Source organism: Limulus polyphemus, unplaced genomic scaffold, assembly GCF_000517525.1.
Source record: "Limulus polyphemus unplaced genomic scaffold, Limulus_polyphemus-2.1.2 Scaffold34, whole genome shotgun sequence".
Lineage (NCBI taxonomy): Eukaryota > Metazoa > Arthropoda > Merostomata > Xiphosura > Limulidae > Limulus > Limulus polyphemus.
In genome coordinates this window covers 888,558-894,986 of record NW_013665644.1, presented here as the reverse complement: position 1 = coordinate 894,986, position 6,429 = coordinate 888,558, and the positions used below count along the sequence as shown (strand labels likewise).

Sequence of the window (6,429 nt, the reverse complement as noted above, 5' to 3'; positions counted from 1 at the left end):
GACACTGAGAGTTAAATTTCACTGTGCGACAATCTACATAAAGCAGAGAGCCCGTTGTGGACTTGCAACGCTAGAATCCGGGTTTCGATACCCGTGATGGGCAGATCACAGATAGCCCATTGTGTAGCTTTGTGCTTAGTTACAAACAAATCAAAACAAAAATAAAGCAGAGACTTGTATATGAGTGCTATATTGATTAAGATAATTAACGTATTATATTTGTAATACATTCTAAAATAAACAGGAGAGGTGTCAGTAATTCATTATGTTTTTCTTCGGTTTCTTGTTATTTCAGGGGTGCGTTATGTTCGTTTTCGCTCAACATCTACATAGACTAATAGAGGTGTATTTCTAAAGGTAAATTGAAATACTAGATCTGAAGTTGTGTAAAGGCAGTTCTGTTTTTCTTGTTTAACCAGAGCGATAGAAACAATGACAGTAACAACATGGAAAACGTTTTCTTTGCTAACTTTGACGAATTCCAAGCGTTCTGTTGAGCTTCATTGCCAATCCAGCTTTCACTTCTGAATGTAATCATTCTATAAGCATCATTATGTAATGTTAGACTGCGCAAACGCGATAAAAAAAAATTACCAGAATGTATTTATCTTTTCGTATACACGATCCTTATGCGGCAATCCTTTGTCTTTGCAGAAACTAAAAAAAAAAAAAATAAATCAGACGTATCAGTGCTGAAACTAATTAAACATGCTTATCGATGATTATACTTTTCGAAACAATGCTGATCTAATATCCATGTAATCTGATCCCGAGAAAGACATTCATTTGTAAGTGCGACTGTTTCAAGTCCACCAAGGTCGTTTCACCACCTCCGTATTGTAATTAAGAAGGCTGAACAAAGAATGTAGCTTATACTTTGGAGATAATAAAGGATGAAGTGGACTCAAGTTTCATCTAGCCGAGAGGAATCAGTGATCTTACCCTAAACAGACGTGACTATAAACACAGTCGTTTAATATATACTTATATGATTATCCTTTACATGCCAAGGATTCTCCTTAGAAGAGGAAAATTATCTGACGATTAGCAAGTAGAGTTTTCTAAAAAGTCACTCATTGTCCAAAGAAATTAATTTACTCAGCTGAAAGTGTAAGTATTCATTATATTGAAATGTAACAATATATATATATATATATTTGCAAATATATAATTAAGTGTACCGATGATTTTAGCAACAGCAAAAAACAAACCCGGTATAATTTACGTTAACTTTTATAGTAAATAAGGAAGAATAACACGGCAATGAATTCATTCTTCGTATGAGTTCGCTATATATATATATACACATGCAAATGTTCACTAACAACCATATAATTTACAAATGGAAAGGTATACGAAAATAGTGATATGAAATGAAGTGTTCTAGGCAAAAGTATTAAAATAAAAAAACAAAACAAAAAACAAGTGAAACATTTTAAACCCAAAGGACCAAAATCAAAATGATACAGTTATAGACATAAGTGTATATAGAACTGGTCCACAGAAGATTGAAGTCCGACCATAGTAAAGGTTTTTTTTACACAAACCTAGGTTTGAGGTGCAAGGGCAGATTTTAGCATAAGCAGGTCATTGCACCATTAAAGAACCCAAAAGGTTAACAAAGTATTAAAGTAAAAGTCCACTACACAAGGTAACACAGAAGCATTGTGACGCAGTTGGTTCTAGGTCATCTAGGTGATGACACAATATTCAGTTTAAGAACAATTTCATACGCCTTATTGTATAGTGCCGCCAGAATGCCTAGGCTGCTGCTAGATATTATTGCGAACGGTTCATAGATGAATGCCATCCTTCACATCATATGATAGTAAATATATGTCAACGGCTGCGTACTACATGCTCATCTATGCATAGGCGCTGTGCCCTTGCTGGCACACTACGAACAGCAACCTTTATTGACAATGAGGCCGCAATATTGACGTATGTCACACTTGAGCAGCAGCTACTGATTTTCTTTTACTCATCAAAATGTACAATTTCAGCGAAGAAAGGAAATAATCTATATAATAACAGCTATTGACTATTTGCCACCATTTCGTGATACTGTTAGAATGTCTATTTCATCTGCATTTATGTCGATAATTGTAGATTTTGTAGAGAGGCGTTGGTAATTACTGATTTTAAATGTTTCATTTGTTATTGTCTACATTTTTTTATATTCGATGTATGATGATTATCAATAAAAGTTTCGAAGAACATGACCTTGACGTTGGTTTTAATGACCTCAATGCTATTCTTACAGGGAAGTCCCAAAACATTTCGTTTCAAGCCATTAAGCGTCATTTTCCAACACATCTCCATACCCGAAGTATTTGCTTGTAAATGGACGTCTATAAAATTGTAAGTTTTACCTATTAAAGTATTAGTTGGACCATTAAGGCATTTTGTAAAATGAAATTACACGTGACGTTAACAGTTGTCCTTTTTTCGCTTGTCCATAATCCTCTTGTTACGAACTACGTTTTAAGTTTTAGATGTACAAATCAGTGCATATTTTAATTGATCTGTTGGGTTGTATTTGAATGATGGCTTTGACAGATCCGGCGTATTTTTCTGCTATCGCTGTTAATGTTTTGCAACAAGCTAATTTTGGCGAAAAAAAACCTTCTTTTGTAAATGGATGTGAACGTGGACAGAAGCCGAATGCCAAAGCTACAACTGTACGATTTTAGGCATGGCTTGTTAGTATATACCTTTTCAAACCATTAATATCGTTGTATAGATAATTAAAAGTAGCTCTTGCTCACGTAGGTGGAAAGTTATCTTTTCCGAAGACATTCGATTTTTAGGCCTAACATTCATCTTGGGAAAATATGACATTTATCGTTCTATTAGCGTAAACACCATAAATAAAATTCCAAACATTGTATTTCAATGGAAGTAATTAACTTTTATAGATAACAGTTTAATCAGTTGAATTACTTGTTTCCAAACGAAATTAGATTCTTTAGCGCTTTTTACAATAGAATAAATAGATACAATTTGATAAAACTTAAATTTTACAAGTTTGTATTTTCTCCTTCAATGCTCTACTAGTAGTTGAGAAGACAATGCTACATTTCTAGGACTAGGGTGACAGAATTTTATACTTGGGTAACATAAAGTTTGGTTTAGAACAATGCTTACTTAATATTTTCCCTGGAATTAGAGTTTATGCTTTTTATATTAACTTTAACTAACTATAGTTTTCTAGTGACTTAAATAGACGTTGAAGTTAATGCTATCGCATCACTTACACTAAATACATAATTTGAAAAAGGTGGTGAGGTAAGCAAAAGCTCTGGTGTAACAATTTGTGAATATTCATCATTATGCCAAATTTTGAAACTTGTTTAGCTTATCATAATGACTTAACATGTAAAATTGTGTACGTTCGTTTGTTGCTAATCGCATAACTGCACAATATCTGCAAACATCGAACCCTGAATTTTAGAATTCTAATTCCTTAATCTTACTAGAACTAGTATGGAGCTGTCACACTTAAAGCTTTTCAAAGCTATCAATATTGTGTCAAATTCTTCTGGTAATTAAGCCTAATTTAAAATTGTAGAAAATTGAGCATTACGTACGTTTTGTTTCTATGTATGTAAAGAGTAATGCGATTATCAGAAGTGTACAAAGGAATAAAAATATATCATTTAAAACAAAAAATAGTACTTTCTTTCTTAGATTTTTTTGCTGTACTGGTGATTAACGCAAAACAACAACAACAACAAACAAGTAACATCAACCTGCTTTTAATGTTATTTCTATCAAAGTTCTTTGTTGGCGCTATTTGTTGCCAGCTGTAACTATAGTTGTCTACATGACAAACTGGGTTTTTTTGTTTTCCAGTTATACTTATAATCCACAATGAATTACTTCAGGTACTGTACTGTAGTCCAATTAAAACTACAATTGTTTTTAGCTGCTTGAATAAAAAAGCAGTTTAATTAGTAAACAACTCAGATGGAAAATTAACCAGATTTTCTTGTTTAAAAAACAGTAATAATTGCTTGTTTTAAACACTTACAATTTATCAGTAATTTATTTTCACATTTCGAAAGCAAGTTGTCAAATGTTTGAAAATTTAGATAGACGACTACAAGTACAACAAATACTAACGCCCTAAGGTAAAAAAAAAAACAACAAAAACGGATAATTGTTTAAACAATATATTAATACTTGACAAATGAAGCTGATAATACTTTACTTGTGTATAATACAGTATTTCATAGCATAATTATTGTTGAAACAACTTAACTATATAACATTTAAAATAACAACTGTGGACATAAGAAAAGGACAGTGTGTTTAGCTGGAAGCGTTTTTTTTTCTTTTCACACAAAGAAACCGATAATGGCAACTGGAGTGAAGCCAGGCTCGTTCACACAATTTGCCAACATGCTTCAACAGTATTCAGCCGCGAACTAACAGTGTATCTAATGTTTACCGCAGGAACTACTACGCAACTTTAAACTTGGATTTCGTGGGTAGTTTATTGTAAAACTATTCAATTATTCTACCTTGTGTGTATTTGTTATATCGTTATTTATGTATATAATTTTAAGAATACGTAATAGACCAATTACGAATGGCAATAATTTTGGTTTATTTGCTTTCGTGCAAAGTTACTCGAGAGCTATCTGTCTCTAATTTTGACGTTTATTGATTAGAGGAAAGGCAGCTAGTCAACAAAACCCACCGATAACTCTTTGGCTACTCTTTTCCAACGAATAGTAGGATTGACCGTAACGTTATAACATCCCCACAGATGAAAGGGCGAGAATGTTCAATGACAGTATTCGAACCTGCGTCCCGCAGATTGAGAGCCGGGTGCCTTAATCACCAGGCTATGCTGGGCTTAATAACTTTGGTTTGTAAACTTATTCTTTAAATGGTTAAATGGGTTTCTTCACAAATATATATTTTGATAGTGTATTTTTTTATAATTAATTTTATTTTATATTTTTATTAGTGGAGCATATTTTAAAAGTGGTTATGTAATACACGGAAAATTTTACATTGTGTTTTTATTATTTACTTTGTCGTGTGTTTCTGTTAGTGAAGAGCATTTGTATAAATATTGGAATAGAGAAATAATTGTATTTCTAAATACGTTCGTGAAACCTATTTTGTCACATGTACTTTTTTTACTGTATTTTTATGTTTTAAGTCCTTTTTTATCCATGCTTATGAAGAACATGCATAGGTAAACATACTGTATTTTGAAAACTACATGTTATCAGTAATCAAAATAACTGTTACAAAAGACATAACGAAGCTTATTTCTCCCCCTTTCTTATATCTATTTTAATATTATTTTATATTTTTAAATTGAACTTTCAGTTATTCTTTGTTTTGTTTTTGTGACTCTGAAGGAGGCTTATTTAAAGTTCTTTAATAATGTATGAGAATCAAGACATTCAACCGAAGAGGTTATATTTGTTTATCACTCTTCAGACACTAATATAACATTACGTTTATATACATATGTATATTATGCAAGTATAATAAGGACAGCGTGTGTTTATTTTGTCCTAGAACAATAACTATTAAAGGTCCTGTTAATGCTATCACAGATAGCAACACGCTACTTGTGTTGTCAAAGTCTTGTTTGCTATATAAAGTCCAACGAATGGAGGCTATGCACGAAAAGTTTATCAAAATTATGGGTGAGATAGCAAAGCTAAAGATTTTTTTTTAATGCATTGCAAAAATACCATGTGCCTAACCATAAGACATAAAAAACAAACAAACAAGAACTTACTTTTATGTATTAAATTATTTTTCTATTAAATATTTAAGGTTAAGTAAACTTATAAAAGTAATATAGATGACACAGCGCACAAATTAAATCCAGGATTGAAAAATAACAGAAACACAGGTGTTAATTTGAAGAATAAAAACATATGGAAACCTTTATATAATTTTGAATATATTTAGGTAGTGTTCATAATCCAAACGTGTCTTTCGCATGCTATGATCATAAGTTTTATTGTTAACTTGTGGGTAAGCATTAAGTTTACAAACTTACAGTGCTAATATTCATGGTTCGATTTCCCGTGGTGGACAGAGCGCAAGTATTTATTGTGTGGTTGTGCGCTAAAACAAAGTTGTTATATATTTCATCAAGTCTTGTGCAATGCTAATACTATCTATATAAAATCAGATTACAGTCTAAAACGACATATTACATATATCATCCATATATCCAAAGTAGTTTGTTATATGTCATTATCATCTTTTTCATGTTGTTTGCATTTTCAATATGAAAAATCGCGCTTGAAGGAAAGCAAGAAATTTTATAAATCCGTGCATAAAGGAGTTGAATATATTTTCAAAGATTGTTTGTTTGTTTGTTATGGATTTCGCGCAAAGCTACACGAGGGCTACCTGCGCTAGCCGTTCCTAATTTAGCCTCTAGTC

The 6,429-nt window shown here is 31.9% G+C and overlaps 1 protein-coding gene across 2 annotated transcripts in view; it reads right to left on the bottom strand.

Moving 5' to 3' along the window:
* The window catches only part of LOC106460642 (netrin-1-like), a 107,608-nt gene that overhangs the window by 92,363 nt on the left and 8,816 nt on the right, over positions 1–6,429 (bottom strand). The gene's annotated exons all lie outside the window — the stretch shown is intronic.